The sequence below is a fragment of the Lepidochelys kempii genome, chromosome 10 (genome assembly GCF_965140285.1).
Source record: "Lepidochelys kempii isolate rLepKem1 chromosome 10, rLepKem1.hap1, whole genome shotgun sequence".
In the NCBI taxonomy this organism is placed as follows: domain Eukaryota; kingdom Metazoa; phylum Chordata; order Testudines; family Cheloniidae; genus Lepidochelys; species Lepidochelys kempii.
The window spans coordinates 40,140,149-40,160,764 of record NC_136389.1 but is presented as its reverse complement, the minus strand read 5'-3'; positions in this window follow the sequence as shown (position 1 = coordinate 40,160,764).

Genomic DNA, 20,616 nt, shown 5'->3' with positions numbered 1-20,616 from the left:
TATTAATAAACAAAAGTAATTTTATTAAGTATAAAAAGTAGAATTTAAGTGGTTTCAAGTAATAACAGAACAGAACAAAGTAAGTCACCAAGCAAAATAAAACAAAACACACAAGTCTAAACCTAGTACATTAAGAAACTGATTACAGCTACTATCTCATCCTCAAAGATGTTCCAATAAGCTTCTTTCATAGACTAGACTCCTTCCGAGTCTGGGCCTAATCCTTTCTCCTGGTACAGTCCTTGTTAGTTCCGGTGGTAAGCAGGTGTTTTCTCATGACTAGCAGCCCCCTTTGTCCTGCTACTCCCCCTTTTATGACTTTGGCACAAGGTGGGAATCTTTTGTGTCTGTTTGTCCCCACCCCCACCCCATCAATGGAAAAGTACAAGGATTACGATGGATTCCAGTATCTACATGTCACTGTAAAACCCCTAGTCTACATTCTTTCTGGGTTGGCCCACACGTACACAGGAAGGTTTGCAGGTAAATAAAACATTTACAGCAAATTGTCCTAGTCAATCGGCGCCATCAAGATATTAAACTACCATTAATGGCCCATATTTTGCGTAATTCCAATAGGACCTCAGAGTTATACTTCATATTTCTAGCTTCAGATACAAGAATGATACGTGCAAACAAATAGGAGGAATATATTGAGTAGGTTATAACCTTTGTTATGATACCTTAATTTATGAGTCCTGAATTTAGGATGGAAGAATCCCTTGCACCGCTACAGACTAGGGACCGAATGGCTAGGCAGCAGTTCTGGAGAAAAAGCCCTACGGGTTAACAGTGGACGAGAAGCTGCATATGAGTCAACAGTGAGCCCTTGTTGCCAAGAAGCTTAACGGCATTTTGGACTGTATAAGTAGGGGCATTGCCAGCAGAACGAGGGATGTGATCTTCCCCTCTATTCGACATTGGTGAGGCCTCATCTGGAGGACCGTGTCCAGTTTTGGGCCCCACACTACAAGAAGGATGTGAAAAAATTGGAAAGCATCCAGCGGAGGGCAACAAAAATGATTAGGGGACTGGAACACATAACTTATGAGGAGAGGCTGAGGGAACTGGGATTGTTTAGTCTGCGGAAGAGAAGAATGAGGGGGGATTTGATAGCTGCTTTCAACTACCTAAAAGACTTTCATTGTCATCAATTGGCTATGGATTGGTTTCCTTCCCACCAGTCTCGGAAGAAGGCCATGTCCCCTTGCTTCAGAGACACTAAAGGAGCTAAAATGAATGCATGGTTCTAAAATATTCAGGGAGGGAATTCTGATGAGACATTTGTGGGCTATATCTTCTGCTGCTAATGTAGCATGTCTCTCTCTCTCTCTCTCTCTCTCTCTCTAATCAGATTAGAATAAGGCTAGTGATAGCTGAAAGAACTAATTTCTAACTGTAACATCCACATTAGGATTCTTCCATCCTAAATGCAGGACTCTGCATTTGTCCTAGTTGACCCTCATCAGAATCCATAAGTGCTCCACTTAAACTGAAATTCACTAATGTGAGGAGCTCTTAAGTCTCATGTAAGGCCTATTTTACCTGGAACTTAGATGTTGCACTGGTGTTGTGCTGACCCTCTGCAAAGGAGTGAATTTCACCCAAGCAGAGGATTTTAGTCCTGTGATCAGAAGATGTGAGCGTTTTGGTGACATCCTCTGTGAGGGCTTCAGTCCTGTGTGAGGAATGTAGAGTTAAAGGGACCCATTGTCTCTGTTCATCATTGAACCTATGAATCCCCCTGGCTTTGCCGGGGATGCTTGGAAACACTGCCGACAGACTGAGGCTGCCAGTAAGTATTGTCATAGGGCAGTGTTAGTGGCGTTTCCAACCAGATTCCATTATAAAGGCCTATTGGAACTCACCACTTATAATTTTGGCCTGGAAATGTGCTTTGAAAGCCACCAGATTTGCTCAAAAGGCGAACAAGAACATGTTTCATGTGCCGGGGAAAGGCACAGGCTTGTAAAACTAAACTGGCTCTTTAGGAAGAGAACTATTGACAGAGGTGCTGCCACTGCATCTTGCCTTCTTGCCATGTGCACACAGACTGGCTTGCTGGTGTCTCCTCCATACTCTTTCCTCCTGTAACCTGTGTGCCTCCCTATTTTCAATGTAGGTTGCTACAGTTTAATACTGCTTTGTCTCTGTGCAACTCAGTGAGCAGAAGGATGGTCCAGTGGTTAGGGTCCTTGCCTAGAACTTGGAGAGCTCCATTCACTTCCCTCCTCTACTGCAGACTTTCTGTATGGCCTTAGACAAGACCCTTAGTCCCTGTGTGCATCAGTTCCCCATCTGAAAAATGAGGGTAACAGCACTTCCCTGTCCGTTGAGGACATGAAAGACTACACCAGTAATGGGGGACCAGCTTGGTACCACAGATAGAATAACAAGCTGGTATTCAAACTTTATATGTAGCTACATTTCCTTGAAGGCTCATGTGTTGGCTGTAGCTGAAGGTAAACATTGTTTATGATTAAGGAATATTCTGAATGATTTTTGTTGCACACGCTTTTGGGGCCAGCTCCAAATTCAGTGGGAGTTATCGGCCCAAATTGCTCTCATTATGAAAATGGGAAGTTTGTTCTTTGCCATAGATTTCAGAGGCAGCAGAATCAGGCCCCTTACTGGCTAATTAGATCTGATAAAGAACACGAGATTGTTTCTATTGTTGATATAAGGTTATTTCATGGCTGTGTTTCAGAGCTGAAGAACCGGGGTTTCCATCACTACTCTGTTGCTGGGTGTTAGGGTCTGATCCATAGCCCATTGATGACAAAGAAAGTCTTTTAGGCGCAGTTACTCACAGGTATCTTAGGAGCCTAACTCCCATTAAAATCAGTGGGAGACCGAAAGACTTTTGAGGGCCTTCCTTGCTTTTGGTGAGCATTTTGGCGAGGTGATAGCTTTTCCCAAGCTATTGGTGCCAGGCTCAGCATTAAGGTTGATTTCTTTTTCGTTAGCTCCTTTTGTTACAGCAAAAAGAAAGGGGAGCGAGAGCCTCATGCGTTCACATTTTTAGGGACATCTAGTACTTTTTTTGAAAATATTGATGAATTTGAAGAAGGGCTTTGTGAGATTAAACAACACGGAAACAAGGTAGAATATTGAATTCTAAAAGATGGTCTCTTTTTTCCTTAAATTTGGTATGGTTCTTCTCTTATTCTTTCATATGAATATTCCTTTCTCTAATGGCTCGAGGAGGAAATATTCTTTCTGATATCTAATCTACTTGTGTCATTTCTTAATTCCAGCTTCTGTCTTAATGTTATGCCTCTATCCGGAGTCTGAAAAGGTCCGTCTTTACATTTCTTTCCCTTCTGTAGATTTTTACTTGCTTTTAGGCCCTGATCTAGCAACGTACTTAAGCATGTTCTTAACTTTAACCATATGTGTAGTCCCAATTCATAGGGACTACTTATGTGCTTAAAATTAAGCTTGTGGATAAGTGCTTGGTCTGATTAGGGCCTAAAGCCCTTCTATATCATAATTAGAGCACTGATTTACTTTCCTTTATTTTATTTTATTTTATTTGGTCTTGCAATTGATGTGCTTTTCTCTGAACTGGGTCTCCTGGTTACACCACCACCATAGGGGCACTCTCCTGTTTCTCAGAATGTAGACACAAAGATGGGGCTTGCTCTGAAACAGCTGACTCTCCTTCTTCATGGATCATCAACATAGAAAAGCAGTTGCCAAGCTCTCTCCAAATCTTCAGTGTCCCTCCCCTCTTGAGCAGTCTGGAAAGCTAGAGCGCTACAGTCACCTGCTTATCCAGCAGGTGGCAGACTATTGTATAGCAAGCACTAGCCTGAAATGTCTCTGAATTCTGGTAGACTACGTGACATTGGACAGACAGTGCTTTATGTGTAGCAGATAGGTGATGCTTCTCACGCCCAGTTTAATCAGTTACACAGAGAATTGATGGGATTCTCCAATCTTCTCTGTGATAGTAATTACTTTTTACAGTATTTATATTTCAGTAGCACCTCGGCACCCGATGCATGGACCCAAGAATTGCTGTGCCAGGTGCTTTATGAACACAGCTTCTTCTCATTTCAGCTGTGAGCAATCAGTCAGATTCAGAAGCGCCCTCCACCCGAAAAGCCTGAAGGTGTGCACTGAAGAGGGCCTTGCTACCGGAATAAACCAGGGAACCAGTAACCAGCCATGCCAGTGCTGTGTCTAGCAGTGGGATAAGGAGACCAAAAGCTGAGGAGGCTCCCGAGACATCCACAGCACCAGCCGTTCCTGTCTTTTCATTTCAGCAGCAGTGATCCGCGCCTTTTTTCTCTGCGGACGCCATACCAAGGCAAGCATGGAGGCCGCTCAGCTCACTTTGGCAATTAGGAGCACATTCAACACCACACGCATTATCCAGCAGTATATGCAGCACCAGAACCTGGCAAAGCGATACCGGGCGAGGAGGCGACGTCAGCGCGGTCACGTGAGTGATCAGGACATGTACACAGATTTCTCTAAGAGCATGGGCCCTGCCAATGTGTGCATCATGGTGCTAATGGGGCAGGTTCATGCTGTGGAACGCCGATTCTGGGCTCGGGAAACAAGCACAGACTGGTGGGACCGCATAGTGTTGCAGGTCTGGGACGATTCCCAGCGGTTGCGAAACTTTCGCATGCGTAAGGGCACTTTCATGGAACTTTGTGACTTGCTTTCCCCTGCCCTGAAGCGCATGAATTCCAGGATGAGAGCAGCCCTCACAGTTGAGAAGCGAATGGCGATAGCCCTGTGGAAGCTTGCAATGCCAGAAAGGTACCGGTCAGTTGGGAATCAATTTGGAGTGGGCAAATCTACTGTTGGGGCTGCTGTGATGCAAGTATCCCACGCAATCAAAGATCTGCTGATATCAAGGGTAGTGAGCCGGGGAAATGTGCAGGTCATAGTGGATGGCTTTGCTGCAATGGGATTCCCTAACTGTGGTGGGGCCATAGACGGAACCCATATCCCTAGCTTGACACCGGAGCACCAAGCTGCCGAGTACATAAACCGCAAGGGGTACTTTTCGATAGTGCTGCAAGCGCTGGTGGATCACAAGGGACGTTTCACCAACATCAACGTGGGATGGCCGGGAAAGGTACATGACGCTCGCATCTTCAGGAACTCTGGTCTGTTTCAAAAGCTGCAGGAAGGGACTTTATTCCCAGGCTAGAAAATAAATGTTGGGGATGTTGAAATGCCTATAGTTATCCTTGGGGACCCAGCCTACCCCTTAATGCCATGGCTCATGAAGCCGTAGACAGGCAGCCTGGACAGTAGTCAGGAGCTGTTCAACTACAGACTGAGCAAGTGCAGAATGGTGGTAGAATGTGCATTTGGACGTTTAAAGGCGTGCTGGCGCAGTTTATTGACTCGCTTAGACCGCAACAAAACCAATATTCCCACTATTATTACAGCTTGCTGTGTGCTCCACAATATCTGTGAGAGTAAGGGGGAGACGTTTATGGCGGGGTGAGAGGTTGAGGCAAATCGCCTGGCTGCTGGTTACGCACAGCCAGACACCAGGGCGGTTAGATGAGCACAGGAGGGCGCGGTACACATCAGAGAAGCTTTGAAAACCAGTTTCATGACTGGCCAGGCTACGGTGTGAAAGTTCTGTTTGTTTCTCCTTGATGAACCCCCCCCGCCCCTTTGTTCACTCTACTTCCATGTAAGCTAACCACCCTCCCCGCCTCCCTTCGATCACCGCTTGCAGAGGCAATAAAGTCATTGTTGCTTCACATTCATGCATTCTTTATTCATTCATCACACAAATAAGGGGATGACTACCAAGGTAGCCCAGGAGGGGTGGTGGAGGAGGGAAGCAAAATGCCATACAGCACTTTAAAAGTTTACAACTTTAAAATTTATTGAATGCCAGCCTTCTTTTTGGGGGGCAATCCTCTGAGGGGGAGTGGCTGGTTGGCCGGAGGCCCCCCCCCACCGCGTTCTTGGGCGTCTGGGTGTGGAGGCTATGGAACTTGGGGAGGAGGGCGGTTGGTTACAGAGGGGCTGCAGTGGCAGTCTGTGCTCCAGCTGCCTTTGCTGCAGCTCAACCATACACTGGAGCATACTGGTTTGGTCCTCCAGCAGCCTCAGCATTGAATCCTGCCTCCTCTCATCACGCTGCCACCACATTTGAGCTTCAGCCCACCACTTATTCGCTTCAGCCTCCTGGTCATTTTGTGCTTTCCTGCACTCTGACATTATTTGCCTCCGCGCATTCGCCTGTGCTCTGTCAGTGCAGGAGGATAGCATGAGCTCGGAGAACATTTCATCTCGAGTGCATTTTTTTTCCTTTCTAATCTTCACTAGCCTCTGGGAAGGAGAAGCTCCTGTGATCATTGAAACACATGCAGCTGGTGGAGAAAAAAAAAGGGACAGCAGTATTTAAAAGACAAATTTTATAAAACAGTGGCTACACTCTTTCAGGGTAAATCTTGCTGTTAACAAAAAGAAAAGGAGTACTTGTGGCACCTTAGAGACTAATCAATTTATTTCAGCATAAACTTTCGTGAGCTACAGCTCACTTCATCGGATGCATACTGTGGAAACTGCAGAAGACATTATATACACAGAGACCATGAAACAATACCTCCTCCCACCCCACTCTCCTGCTGGTAATAGCTTATCTAAAGTGATCACTCTCCTTACAATGTGTATGATAATCAAGTTGGGCCATTTCCAACACAAATCCAGGTTTTCTCACCCTCCGCCCCCCCCAGCCCCCCAGACTCACTCTCCTGCTGGTAATAGCCCATCCAAAGTAACCACTCTCTTTACAATGTGTATGATAATCAAGGTTGGCCATTTCCAGCACAAATCCAGGTTTTCTCACACACACACCCCCACCTACACAGAGCCCAGCTAAACTGCACAGAGCCAACAAAACGGTTCCTTACACATGGATTATTATGGCATTAAACTGTACTCGTGCTGGATTTCAAGGAACGCCCTGCTCAGCAATAGCTCTGCCCATGTTGTTATTATTATGTGCTATTTGTATTACAGTAGCACCTCGAAGCACCACCTGAGATCAAATGCAGCCAAGTAACTTCACCTCTTTGTGCTTCTACATCAGCCTCTAGCCATTGGCCGCTAGGAGGACACTTTCCCTGGGGGCCACATTACCCCATAGGTCACTGTTGGTGATGGGCTACTGGACTGGGTAGACCAGTGGCCTGATCAGGGTTGGCAAATACCATGTCCTGTAGCAGTCAAACAAAGCTTCTTCTCTCATTCATGCCAACATCCCCAAGCATGCAGAATATACTGACACTCTTTTTTTTTTTTTTTACTGTGTTTTGTTCTTCACCATTAAAACAATGAAGCCAAAGATGTCTGTGATTGGTTCGGTCACAGAGATCCCCTTGGGACTGTCACCTGATGTGCTTAAATTACCTCTGAGCCCATTTTCCCTGCCAGCTTGGGACGCCAGAACTCCTCGGGACTCCTTGACACACTAGCCTGCTGCAACAAAGGTCCAGGTTCTGGGCCAACCCCCAAAGCTGCAGACTTTAACTAAAAACAGCTCAGCAGGCTACATGTCCCCAGCACCCAGACACCCAGCTCCCAATGGGATCCAAACCCCAAAGAAATCTGTTTTACTCTGTATAAAGCTTATACAGGGTAAATTCATAAATTGTTCACCCTCTATATAAATGATAGAGAGATATGCACAGCTGTTTGCTCCCGTGGGTATTAATCACTTACTCTGGGTTTATTAATAAACAAAAGTAATTTTATTAAGTATAAAAAGTAGAATTTAAGTGGTTTCAAGTAATAACAGAACAGAACAAAGTAAGTCACCAAGCAAAATAAAACAAAACACACAAGTCTAAACCTAGTACATTAAGAAACTGATTACAGCTACTATCTCATCCTCAAAGATGTTCCAATAAGCTTCTTTCATAGACTAGACTCCTTCCGAGTCTGGGCCTAATCCTTTCTCCTGGTACAGCCCTTGTTAGTTCCGGTGGTAAGCAGGTGTTTTCTCATGACTAGCAGCCCCCTTTGTCCTGCTACTCCCCCTTTTATGACTTTGGCACAAGGTGGGAATCTTTTGTGTCTGTTTGTCCCCACCCCCACCCCATCAATGGAAAAGTACAAGGATTACGATGGATTCCAGTATCTACATGTCACTGTAAAACCCCTAGTCTACATTCTTTCTGGGTTGGCCCACACGTACACAGGAAGGTTTGCAGGTAAATAAAACATTTACAGCAAATTGTCCTAGTCAATCGGCGCCATCAAGATATTAAACTACCATTAATGGCCCATATTTTGCGTAATTCCAATAGGACCTCAGAGTTATACTTCATATTTCTAGCTTCAGATACAAGAATGATACGTGCAAACAAATAGGAGGAATATATTGAGTAGGTTATAACCTTTGTTATGATACCTTAATTTATGAGTCCTGAATTTAGGATGGAAGAATCCCTTGCACCGCTACAGACTAGGGACCGAATGGCTAGGCAGCAGTTCTGGAGAAAAAGCCCTACGGGTTAACAGTGGACGAGAAGCTGCATATGAGTCAACAGTGAGCCCTTGTTGCCAAGAAGCTTAACGGCATTTTGGACTGTATAAGTAGGGGCATTGCCAGCAGAACGAGGGATGTGATCTTCCCCTCTATTCGACATTGGTGAGGCCTCATCTGGAGGACCGTGTCCAGTTTTGGGCCCCACACTACAAGAAGGATGTGAAAAAATTGGAAAGCATCCAGCGGAGGGCAACAAAAATGATTAGGGGACTGGAACACATAACTTATGAGGAGAGGCTGAGGGAACTGGGATTGTTTAGTCTGCGGAAGAGAAGAATGAGGGGGGATTTGATAGCTGCTTTCAACTACCTAAAAGACTTTCATTGTCATCAATTGGCTATGGATTGGTTTCCTTCCCACCAGTCTCGGAAGAAGGCCATGTCCCCTTGCTTCAGAGACACTAAAGGAGCTAAAATGAATGCATGGTTCTAAAATATTCAGGGAGGGAATTCTGATGAGACATTTGTGGGCTATATCTTCTGCTGCTAATGTAGCATGTCTCTCTCTCTCTCTCTCTCTCTCTCTCTAATCAGATTAGAATAAGGCTAGTGATAGCTGAAAGAACTAATTTCTAACTGTAACATCCACATTAGGATTCTTCCATCCTAAATGCAGGACTCTGCATTTGTCCTAGTTGACCCTCATCAGAATCCATAAGTGCTCCACTTAAACTGAAATTCACTAATGTGAGGAGCTCTTAAGTCTCATGTAAGGCCTATTTTACCTGGAACTTAGATGTTGCACTGGTGTTGTGCTGACCCTCTGCAAAGGAGTGAATTTCACCCAAGCAGAGGATTTTAGTCCTGTGATCAGAAGATGTGAGCGTTTTGGTGACATCCTCTGTGAGGGCTTCAGTCCTGTGTGAGGAATGTAGAGTTAAAGGGACCCATTGTCTCTGTTCATCATTGAACCTATGAATCCCCCTGGCTTTGCCGGGGATGCTTGGAAACACTGCCGACAGACTGAGGCTGCCAGTAAGTATTGTCATAGGGCAGTGTTAGTGGCGTTTCCAACCAGATTCCATTATAAAGGCCTATTGGAACTCACCACTTATAATTTTGGCCTGGAAATGTGCTTTGAAAGCCACCAGATTTGCTCAAAAGGCGAACAAGAACATGTTTCATGTGCCGGGGAAAGGCACAGGCTTGTAAAACTAAACTGGCTCTTTAGGAAGAGAACTATTGACAGAGGTGCTGCCACTGCATCTTGCCTTCTTGCCATGTGCACACAGACTGGCTTGCTGGTGTCTCCTCCATACTCTTTCCTCCTGTAACCTGTGTGCCTCCCTATTTTCAATGTAGGTTGCTACAGTTTAATACTGCTTTGTCTCTGTGCAACTCAGTGAGCAGAAGGATGGTCCAGTGGTTAGGGTCCTTGCCTAGAACTTGGAGAGCTCCATTCACTTCCCTCCTCTACTGCAGACTTTCTGTATGGCCTTAGACAAGACCCTTAGTCCCTGTGTGCATCAGTTCCCCATCTGAAAAATGAGGGTAACAGCACTTCCCTGTCCGTTGAGGACATGAAAGACTACACCAGTAATGGGGGACCAGCTTGGTACCACAGATAGAATAACAAGCTGGTATTCAAACTTTATATGTAGCTACATTTCCTTGAAGGCTCATGTGTTGGCTGTAGCTGAAGGTAAACATTGTTTATGATTAAGGAATATTCTGAATGATTTTTGTTGCACACGCTTTTGGGGCCAGCTCCAAATTCAGTGGGAGTTATCGGCCCAAATTGCTCTCATTATGAAAATGGGAAGTTTGTTCTTTGCCATAGATTTCAGAGGCAGCAGAATCAGGCCCCTTACTGGCTAATTAGATCTGATAAAGAACACGAGATTGTTTCTATTGTTGATATAAGGTTATTTCATGGCTGTGTTTCAGAGCTGAAGAACCGGGGTTTCCATCACTACTCTGTTGCTGGGTGTTAGGGTCTGATCCATAGCCCATTGATGACAAAGAAAGTCTTTTAGGCGCAGTTACTCACAGGTATCTTAGGAGCCTAACTCCCATTAAAATCAGTGGGAGACCGAAAGACTTTTGAGGGCCTTCCTTGCTTTTGGTGAGCATTTTGGCGAGGTGATAGCTTTTCCCAAGCTATTGGTGCCAGGCTCAGCATTAAGGTTGATTTCTTTTTCGTTAGCTCCTTTTGTTACAGCAAAAAGAAAGGGGAGCGAGAGCCTCATGCGTTCACATTTTTAGGGACATCTAGTACTTTTTTTGAAAATATTGATGAATTTGAAGAAGGGCTTTGTGAGATTAAACAACATGGAAACAAGGTAGAATATTGAATTCTAAAAGATGGTCTCTTTTTTCCTTAAATTTGGTATGGTTCTTCTCTTATTCTTTCATATGAATATTCCTTTCTCTAATGGCTCGAGGAGGAAATATTCTTTCTGATATCTAATCTACTTGTGTCATTTCTTAATTCCAGCTTCTGTCTTAATGTTATGCCTCTATCCGGAGTCTGAAAAGGTCCGTCTTTACATTTCTTTCCCTTCTGTAGATTTTTACTTGCTTTTAGGCCCTGATCTAGCAACGTACTTAAGCATGTTCTTAACTTTAACCATATGTGTAGTCCCAATTCATAGGGACTACTTATGTGCTTAAAATTAAGCTTGTGGATAAGTGCTTGGTCTGATTAGGGCCTAAAGCCCTTCTATATCATAATTAGAGCACTGATTTACTTTCCTTTATTTTATTTTATTTTATTTGGTCTTGCAATTGATGTGCTTTTCTCTGAACTGGGTCTCCTGGTTACACCACCACCATAGGGGCACTCTCCTGTTTCTCAGAATGTAGACACAAAGATGGGGCTTGCTCTGAAACAGCTGACTCTCCTTCTTCATGGATCATCAACATAGAAAAGCAGTTGCCAAGCTCTCTCCAAATCTTCAGTGTCCCTCCCCTCTTGAGCAGTCTGGAAAGCTAGAGCGCTACAGTCACCTGCTTATCCAGCAGGTGGCAGACTATTGTATAGCAAGCACTAGCCTGAAATGTCTCTGAATTCTGGTAGACTACGTGACATTGGACAGACAGTGCTTTATGTGTAACAGATAGGTGATGCTTCTCACGCCCAGTTTAATCAGTTACACAGAGAATTGATGGGATTCTCCAATCTTCTCTGTGATAGTAATTACTTTTTACAGTATTTATATTTCAGTAGCACCTCGGCACCCGATGCATGGACCCAAGAATTGCTGTGCCAGGTGCTTTATGAACACAGCTTCTTCTCATTTCAGCTGTGAGCAATCAGTCAGATTCAGAAGCGCCCTCCACCCGAAAAGCCTGAAGGTGTGCACTGAAGAGGGCCTTGCTACCGGAATAAACCAGGGAACCAGTAACCAGCCATGCCAGTGCTGTGTCTAGCAGTGGGATAAGGAGACCAAAAGCTGAGGAGGCTCCCGAGACATCCACAGCACCAGCCGTTCCTGTCTTTTCATTTCAGCAGCAGTGATCCGCGCCTTTTTTCTCTGCGGACGCCATACCAAGGCAAGCATGGAGGCCGCTCAGCTCACTTTGGCAATTAGGAGCACATTCAACACCACACGCATTATCCAGCAGTATATGCAGCACCAGAACCTGGCAAAGCGATACCGGGCGAGGAGGCGACGTCAGCGCGGTCACGTGAGTGATCAGGACATGTACACAGATTTCTCTAAGAGCATGGGCCCTGCCAATGTGTGCATCATGGTGCTAATGGGGCAGGTTCATGCTGTGGAACGCCGATTCTGGGCTCGGGAAACAAGCACAGACTGGTGGGACCGCATAGTGTTGCAGGTCTGGGACGATTCCCAGCGGTTGCGAAACTTTCGCATGCGTAAGGGCACTTTCATGGAACTTTGTGACTTGCTTTCCCCTGCCCTGAAGCGCATGAATTCCAGGATGAGAGCAGCCCTCACAGTTGAGAAGCGAATGGCGATAGCCCTGTGGAAGCTTGCAATGCCAGAAAGGTACCGGTCAGTTGGGAATCAATTTGGAGTGGGCAAATCTACTGTTGGGGCTGCTGTGATGCAAGTATCCCACGCAATCAAAGATCTGCTGATATCAAGGGTAGTGAGCCGGGGAAATGTGCAGGTCATAGTGGATGGCTTTGCTGCAATGGGATTCCCTAACTGTGGTGGGGCCATAGACGGAACCCATATCCCTAGCTTGACACCGGAGCACCAAGCTGCCGAGTACATAAACCGCAAGGGGTACTTTTCGATAGTGCTGCAAGCGCTGGTGGATCACAAGGGACGTTTCACCAACATCAACGTGGGATGGCCGGGAAAGGTACATGACGCTCGCATCTTCAGGAACTCTGGTCTGTTTCAAAAGCTGCAGGAAGGGACTTTATTCCCAGGCTAGAAAATAAATGTTGGGGATGTTGAAATGCCTATAGTTATCCTTGGGGACCCAGCCTACCCCTTAATGCCATGGCTCATGAAGCCGTAGACAGGCAGCCTGGACAGTAGTCAGGAGCTGTTCAACTACAGACTGAGCAAGTGCAGAATGGTGGTAGAATGTGCATTTGGACGTTTAAAGGCGTGCTGGCGCAGTTTATTGACTCGCTTAGACCGCAACAAAACCAATATTCCCACTATTATTACAGCTTGCTGTGTGCTCCACAATATCTGTGAGAGTAAGGGGGAGACGTTTATGGCGGGGTGAGAGGTTGAGGCAAATCGCCTGGCTGCTGGTTACGCACAGCCAGACACCAGGGCGGTTAGATGAGCACAGGAGGGCGCGGTACACATCAGAGAAGCTTTGAAAACCAGTTTCATGACTGGCCAGGCTACGGTGTGAAAGTTCTGTTTGTTTCTCCTTGATGAACCCCCCCCGCCCCTTTGTTCACTCTACTTCCATGTAAGCTAACCACCCTCCCCGCCTCCCTTCGATCACCGCTTGCAGAGGCAATAAAGTCATTGTTGCTTCACATTCATGCATTCTTTATTCATTCATCACACAAATAAGGGGATGACTACCAAGGTAGCCCAGGAGGGGTGGTGGAGGAGGGAAGCAAAATGCCATACAGCACTTTAAAAGTTTACAACTTTAAAATTTATTGAATGCCAGCCTTCTTTTTGGGGGGCAATCCTCTGAGGGGGAGTGGCTGGTTGGCCGGAGGCCCCCCCCGACCGCGTTCTTGGGCGTCTGGGTGTGGAGGCTATGGAACTTGGGGAGGAGGGCGGTTGGTTACAGAGGGGCTGCAGTGGCAGTCTGTGCTCCAGCTGCCTTTGCTGCAGCTCAACCATACACTGGAGCATACTGGTTTGGTCCTCCAGCAGCCTCAGCATTGAATCCTGCCTCCTCTCATCACGCTGCCACCACATTTGAGCTTCAGCCCACCACTTATTCGCTTCAGCCTCCTGGTCATTTTGTGCTTTCCTGCACTCTGACATTATTTGCCTCCGCGCATTCGCCTGTGCTCTGTCAGTGCAGGAGGATAGCATGAGCTCGGAGAACATTTCATCTCGAGTGCATTTTTTTTCCTTTCTAATCTTCACTAGCCTCTGGGAAGGAGAAGCTCCTGTGATCATTGAAACACATGCAGCTGGTGGAGAAAAAAAAAGGGACAGCAGTATTTAAAAGACAAATTTTATAAAACAGTGGCTACACTCTTTCAGGGTAAATCTTGCTGTTAACAAAAAGAAAAGGAGTACTTGTGGCACCTTAGAGACTAATCAATTTATTTCAGCATAAACTTTCGTGAGCTACAGCTCACTTCATCGGATGCATACTGTGGAAACTGCAGAAGACATTATATACACAGAGACCATGAAACAATACCTCCTCCCACCCCACTCTCCTGCTGGTAATAGCTTATCTAAAGTGATCACTCTCCTTACAATGTGTATGATAATCAAGTTGGGCCATTTCCAACACAAATCCAGGTTTTCTCACCCTCCGCCCCCCCCAGCCCCCCAGACTCACTCTCCTGCTGGTAATAGCCCATCCAAAGTAACCACTCTCTTTACAATGTGTATGATAATCAAGGTTGGCCATTTCCAGCACAAATCCAGGTTTTCTCACACACACACCCCCACCTACACAGAGCCCAGCTAAACTGCACAGAGCCAACAAAACGGTTCCTTACACATGGATTATTATGGCATTAAACTGTACTCGTGCTGGATTTCAAGGAACGCCCTGCTCAGCAATAGCTCTGCCCATGTTGTTATTATTATGTGCTATTTGTATTACAGTAGCACCTCGAAGCACCACCTGAGATCAAATGCAGCCAAGTAACTTCACCTCTTTGTGCTTCTACATCAGCCTCTAGCCATTGGCCGCTAGGAGGACACTTTCCCTGGGGGCCACATTACCCCATAGGTCACTGTTGGTGATGGGCTACTGGACTGGGTAGACCAGTGGCCTGATCAGGGTTGGCAAATACCATGTCCTGTAGCAGTCAAACAAAGCTTCTTCTCTCATTCATGCCAACATCCCCAAGCATGCAGAATATACTGACACTCTTTTTTTTTTTTTTTACTGTGTTTTGTTCTTCACCATTAAAACAATGAAGCCAAAGATGTCTGTGATTGGTTCGGTCACAGAGATCCCCTTGGGACTGTCACCTGATGTGCTTAAATTACCTCTGAGCCCATTTTCCCTGCCAGCTTGGGACGCCAGAACTCCTCGGGACTCCTTGACACACTAGCCTGCTGCAACAAAGGTCCAGGTTCTGGGCCAACCCCCAAAGCTGCAGACTTTAACTAAAAACAGCTCAGCAGGCTACATGTCCCCAGCACCCAGACACCCAGCTCCCAATGGGATCCAAACCCCAAAGAAATCTGTTTTACTCTGTATAAAGCTTATACAGGGTAAATTCATAAATTGTTCACCCTCTATATAAATGATAGAGAGATATGCACAGCTGTTTGCTCCCGTGGGTATTAATCACTTACTCTGGGTTTATTAATAAACAAAAGTAATTTTATTAAGTATAAAAAGTAGAATTTAAGTGGTTTCAAGTAATAACAGAACAGAACAAAGTAAGTCACCAAGCAAAATAAAACAAAACACACAAGTCTAAACCTAGTACATTAAGAAACTGATTACAGCTACTATCTCATCCTCAAAGATGTTCCAATAAGCTTCTTTCATAGACTAGACTCCTTCCGAGTCTGGGCCTAATCCTTTCTCCTGGTACAGCCCTTGTTAGTTCCGGTGGTAAGCAGGTGTTTTCTCATGACTAGCAGCCCCCTTTGTCCTGCTACTCCCCCTTTTATGACTTTGGCACAAGGTGGGAATCTTTTGTGTCTGTTTGTCCCCACCCCCACCCCATCAATGGAAAAGTACAAGGATTACGATGGATTCCAGTATCTACATGTCACTGTAAAACCCCTAGTCTACATTCTTTCTGGGTTGGCCCACACGTACACAGGAAGGTTTGCAGGTAAATAAAACATTTACAGCAAATTGTCCTAGTCAATCGGCGCCATCAAGATATTAAACTACCATTAATGGCCCATATTTTGCGTAATTCCAATAGGACCTCAGAGTTATACTTCATATTTCTAGCTTCAGATACAAGAATGATACGTGCAAACAAATAGGAGGAATATATTGAGTAGGTTATAACCTTTGTTATGATACCTTAATTTATGAGTCCTGAATTTAGGATGGAAGAATCCCTTGCACCGCTACAGACAAGGGACCGAATGGCTAGGCAGCAGTTCTGGAGAAAAAGCCCTACGGGTTAACAGTGGACGAGAAGCTGCATATGAGTCAACAGTGAGCCCTTGTTGCCAAGAAGCTTAACGGCATTTTGGACTGTATAAGTAGGGGCATTGCCAGCAGAACGAGGGATGTGATCTTCCCCTCTATTCGACATTGGTGAGGCCTCATCTGGAGGACCGTGTCCAGTTTTGGGCCCCACACTACAAGAAGGATGTGAAAAAATTGGAAAGCATCCAGCGGAGGGCAACAAAAATGATTAGGGGACTGGAACACATAACTTATGAGGAGAGGCTGAGGGAACTGGGATTGTTTAGTCTGCGGAAGAGAAGAATGAGGGGGGATTTGATAGCTGCTTTCAACTACCTAAAAGACTTTCATTGTCATCAATTGGCTATGGATTGGTTTCCTTCCCACCAGTCTCGGAAGAAGGCCATGTCCCCTTGCTTCAGAGACACTAAAGGAGCTAAAATGAATGCATGGTTCTAAAATATTCAGGGAGGGAATTCTGATGAGACATTTGTGGGCTATATCTTCTGCTGCTAATGTAGCATGTCTCTCTCTCTCTCTCTCTCTCTCTCTCTAATCAGATTAGAATAAGGCTAGTGATAGCTGAAAGAACTAATTTCTAACTGTAACATCCACATTAGGATTCTTCCATCCTAAATGCAGGACTCTGCATTTGTCCTAGTTGACCCTCATCAGAATCCATAAGTGCTCCACTTAAACTGAAATTCACTAATGTGAGGAGCTCTTAAGTCTCATGTAAGGCCTATTTTACCTGGAACTTAGATGTTGCACTGGTGTTGTGCTGACCCTCTGCAAAGGAGTGAATTTCACCCAAGCAGAGGATTTTAGTCCTGTGATCAGAAGATGTGAGCGTTTTGGTGACATCCTCTGTGAGGGCTTCAGTCCTGTGTGAGGAATGTAGAGTTAAAGGGACCCATTGTCTCTGTTCATCATTGAACCTATGAATCCCCCTGGCTTTGCCGGGGATGCTTGGAAACACTGCCGACAGACTGAGGCTGCCAGTAAGTATTGTCATAGGGCAGTGTTAGTGGCGTTTCCAACCAGATTCCATTATAAAGGCCTATTGGAACTCACCACTTATAATTTTGGCCTGGAAATGTGCTTTGAAAGCCACCAGATTTGCTCAAAAGGCGAACAAGAACATGTTTCATGTGCCGGGGAAAGGCACAGGCTTGTAAAACTAAACTGGCTCTTTAGGAAGAGAACTATTGACAGAGGTGCTGCCACTGCATCTTGCCTTCTTGCCATGTGCACACAGACTGGCTTGCTGGTGTCTCCTCCATACTCTTTCCTCCTGTAACCTGTGTGCCTCCCTATTTTCAATGTAGGTTGCTACAGTTTAATACTGCTTTGTCTCTGTGCAACTCAGTGAGCAGAAGGATGGTCCAGTGGTTAGGGTCCTTGCCTAGAACTTGGAGAGCTCCATTCACTTCCCTCCTCTACTGCAGACTTTCTGTATGGCCTTAGACAAGACCCTTAGTCCCTGTGTGCATCAGTTCCCCATCTGAAAAATGAGGGTAACAGCACTTCCCTGTCCGTTGAGGACATGAAAGACTACACCAGTAATGGGGGACCAGCTTGGTACCACAGATAGAATAACAAGCTGGTATTCAAACTTTATATGTAGCTACATTTCCTTGAAGGCTCATGTGTTGGCTGTAGCTGAAGGTAAACATTGTTTATGATTAAGGAATATTCTGAATGATTTTTGTTGCACACGCTTTTGGGGCCAGCTCCAAATTCAGTGGGAGTTATCGGCCCAAATTGCTCTCATTATGAAAATGGGAAGTTTGTTCTTTGCCATAGATTTCAGAGGCAGCAGAATCAGGCCCCTTACTGGCTAATTAGATCTGATAAAGAACACGAGATTGTTTCTATTGTTGATATAAGGTTATTTCATGGCTGTGTTTCAGAGCTGAAGAACCGGGGTTTCCATCACTACTCTGTTGCTGGGTGTTAGGGTCTGATCCATAGCCCATTGATGACAAAGAAAGTCTTTTAGGCGCAGTTACTCACAGGTATCTTAGGAGCCTAACTCCCATTAAAATCAGTGGGAGACCGAAAGACTTTTGAGGGCCTTCCTTGCTTTTGGTGAGCATTTTGGCGAGGTGATAGCTTTTCCCAAGCTATTGGTGCCAGGCTCAGCATTAAGGTTGATTTCTTTTTCGTTAGCTCCTTTTGTTACAGCAAAAAGAAAGGGGAGCGAGAGCCTCATGCGTTCACATTTTTAGGGACATCTAGTACTTTTTTTGAAAATATTGATGAATTTGAAGAAGGGCTTTGTGAGATTAAACAACACGGAAACAAGGTAGAATATTGAATTCTAAAAGATGGTCTCTTTTTTCCTTAAATTTGGTATGGTTCTTCTCTTATTCTTTCATATGAATATTCCTTTCTCTAATGGCTCGAGGAGGAAATATTCTTTCTGATATCTAATCTACTTGTGTCATTTCTTAATTCCAGCTTCTGTCTTAATGTTATGCCTCTATCCGGAGTCTGAAAAGGTCCGTCTTTACATTTCTTTCCCTTCTGTAGATTTTTACTTGCTTTTAGGCCCTGATCTAGCAACGTACTTAAGCATGTCCTTAACTTTAAGCATATGTGTAGTCCCAATTCATAGGGACTACTTATGTGCTTAAAATTAAGCTTGTGGATAAGTGCTTGGTCTGATTAGGGCCTAAAGCCCTTCTATATCATAATTAGAGCACTGATTTACTTTCCTTTATTTTATTTTATTTTATTTGGTCTTGCAATTGATGTGCTTTTCTCTGAACTGGGTCTCCTGGTTACACCACCACCATAGGGGCACTCTCCTGTTTCTCAGAATGTAGACACAAAGATGGGGCTTGCTCTGAAACAGCTGACTCTCCTTCTTCATGGATCATCAACATAGAAAAGCAGTTGCCAAGCTCTCTCCAAATCTTCAGTGTCCCTCCCCTCTTGAGCAGTCTGGAAAGCTAGAGCGCTACAGTCACCTGCTTATCCAGCAGGTGGCAGACTATTGTATAGCAAGCACTAGCCTGAAATGTCTCTGAATTCTGGTAGACTACGTGACATTGGACAGACAGTGCTTTATGTGTAACAGATAGGTGATGCTTCTCACGCCCAGTTTAATCAGTTACACAGAGAATTGATGGGATTCTCCAATCTTCTCTGTGATAGTAATTACTTTTTACAGTATTTATATTTCAGTAGCACCTCGGCACCCGATGCATGGACCCAAGAATTGCTGTGCCAGGTGCTTTATGAACACAGCTTCTTCTCATTTCAGCTGTGAGCAATCAGTCAGATTCAGAAGCGCCCTCCACCCGAAAAGCCTGAAGGTGTGCACTGAAGAGGGCCTTGCTACCGGAATAAACCAGGGAACCAGTAACCAGCCATGCCAGTGCTGTGTCTAGCAGTGGGATAAGGAGACCAAAAGCTGAGGAGGCTCCCGAGACATCCACAGCACCAGCCGTTCCTGTCTTTTCATTTCAGCAGCAGTGATCCGCGCCTTTTTTCTCTGCGGACGCCATACCAAGGCAAGCATGGAGGCCGCTCAGCTCACTTTGGCAATTAGGAGCACATTCAACACCACACGCATTATCCAGCAGTATATGCAGCACCAGAACCTGGCAAAGCGATACCGGGCGAGGAGGCGACGTCAGCGCGGTCACGTGAGTGATCAGGACATGTACACAGATTTCTCTAAGAGCATGGGCCCTGCCAATGCGTGCATCATGGTGCTAATGGGGCAGGTTCATGCTGTGGAACGCCGATTCTGGGCTCGGGAAACAAGCACAGACTGGTGGGACCGCATAGTGTTGCAGGTCTGGGACGATTCCCAGCGGTTGCGAAACTTTCGCATGCGTAAGGGCACTTTCATGGAACTTTGTGACTTGCTTTCCCCTGCCCTGAAGCGCATGAATTCCAGGATGAGAGCAGCCCTCACAGTTGAGAAGCGAATGGCGATAGCCCTGTGGAAGCTTGCAATGCCAGAAAGGTACCGGTCAGTTGGGAATCAATTTGGAGTGGGCAAATCTACTGTTGGGGCTGCTGTGATGCAAGTATCCCACGCAATCAAAGATCTGCTGATATCAAGGGTAGTGAGCCGGGGAAATGTGCAGGTCATAGTGGATGGCTTTGCTGCAATGGGATTCCCTAACTGTGGTGGGGCCATAGACGGAACCCATATCCCTAGCTTGACACCGGAGCACCAAGCTGCCGAGTACATAAACCGCAAGGGGTACTTTTCGATAGTGCTGCAAGCGCTGGTGGATCACAAGGGACGTTTCACCAACATCAACGTGGGATGGCCGGGAAAGGTACATGACGCTCGCATCTTCAGGAACTCTGGTCTGTTTCAAAAGCTGCAGGAAGGGACTTTATTCCCAGGCTAGA